A 1,846-nucleotide genomic window follows, 5' to 3' on the forward strand; every position below is an offset into this window, starting at 1 on the left:
CCTCCCTTCTTCCCTCTCCCTCTTCATTTTGTCTTCCCCTTCCTCTCTCTTCCCCTTCCACCCTCCCCTTGTCTTCCCCCTTCCTCTACCTTGATCTCTCCTCCCCACCTCTTCCCTCTTCCCTCTTCCCTCCTCCTCCCTTCCTAACCCCCATTTCTACTTCCCAAGGTCTTATATAATTGTAGTAGTAGTAGTAGTAGTAGTAGTAGTAGTAGTAGTAGTAGTAGTAGTAGTGGTGGTGGTGGTGGTGGTGGTGGTGGTGGTGGTACTACTACTACTACTACTACTACTACTACTACTACTACTACTACTACTACTACTATAATAATAAATAAATGAAATAAAAAAAAGAGAGAGAGAGAGAGAGAGAGAGAGAGGTGTTCGGTGCCTGAGGGAAGGAAGAGAAACGGAAAACCCTGAGGAAATAAAGGCCAAGAGAGGGCAGGGGCGAGCTGGGGCGGGGCGGGGCGGGGCGGGGTGAGCTGGGGCAGGGTCGGGGCGGGGCAGGGCAGGGCAGGGCAGGGCAGGGTTTGGCAGGGCAGGGACGAAAGATGGACCGGGCTCTGGGCAAAGGAATTGAAGGGAAGGGAAGAGGAAGGGAATGGAAGGGGAGAGGAGGAAGGAAGAGAAGGAAGGGGAGAGGAAGGAAGGGGAGAGGAAGGAAGGGGAGAGGAAGGGGAGGGGAGAGGAGGGAAGGGAAGGGAAGTGAAGGGAAGATAGAAAAATAGTTATATGTATTTGAAAGATGTAAATATGTGTTGTGTTTATTCTCTCTCTCTCTCTCTCTCTCTCTCTCTCTCTCTCTCTCTCTCTCTCTCTCTCTCTCTCTCTCTCTCTTGCATACGTGACAAACTTCACAAATTTCTTTAATCCTCCTCCTCCTACTCCTCCTCCTCCTCCTCCTCCTCCTCCTCCTCCTCCTCCTCCTCCTCCTCCTCCTCCTCCTCCTCCTCCTCCTCCTCTCTCTTCAACCTTACGCTCTCACCTCCTCTCCCTCTCCTCTCCCTTCCTCTTACATTCATGTCTGCATCCTCTGCCCACACACACACACACACACACACACACACACACAGAGAGAGAGAGAGAGAGAGAGAGAGAGAGAGACGAGAAAATAGATAGAAATATAGGACAATAAACAGGAAGAGGAAGCATAAAAATAAATAAGAAATAAGAAAAATAGAAGGAGGAGGAGGAGGAGGAGGAGGAGGAGGAGGAGGAGGAGGAGGAGGAGAGACATGGAATAATTTCTCTCCACATTTTATACCGTTTGGAGGAAAAAGGGAGGGAGGGAAGGAAGGAGGGAGGGAGGGAGGGAGGGAGGGAGGGAGGAGGAGAAAGGAGGGAATGAAGAAGGAGTTTACCTGTCGATTCTAATAATTTCAGGTGAGAACAGGGAGGAGGAGGAGGAGGAGGAGGAGGAGGAGGAGGAGGAGGAAGGAGAAGGAGGAGGAGGAGGAGGAGGAGGAGGAGGAGGATTTGGTGTGTTTCATTTTCTTCATTACTATCACTTTTCAGAGAGAGAGAGAGAGAGAGAGAGAGAGAGAGAGAGAGAGGAAGGGTGGAGTTTGCTTACTTCCTGCCTTCCCTCCCTTCCCTCCATCCTCCCTACATGCTTCCTCCTCCTCCTCCTCCTCCTCCTCCTCCTCCTCCTCCTCCTCCTCCTCCTCCTCCTCCTCCTCCTCCTCCTCCTCCTCCTCCTCCTCCTCCTCCTCCTTGTTTTTCTGTTTTCCTATTTCTATACAAACACACATGCAATCTCTCTCTCTCTCTCTCTCTCTCTCTCTCTCTCTCTCTCTCTCTCTCTCTCTCTCTCTCTCTCTCTCTCTCTCTCTCTCGTCCTTCCATT

The sequence above is a fragment of the Portunus trituberculatus genome, chromosome 7 (genome assembly GCF_017591435.1).
Source record: "Portunus trituberculatus isolate SZX2019 chromosome 7, ASM1759143v1, whole genome shotgun sequence".
NCBI lineage: Eukaryota > Metazoa > Arthropoda > Malacostraca > Decapoda > Portunidae > Portunus > Portunus trituberculatus.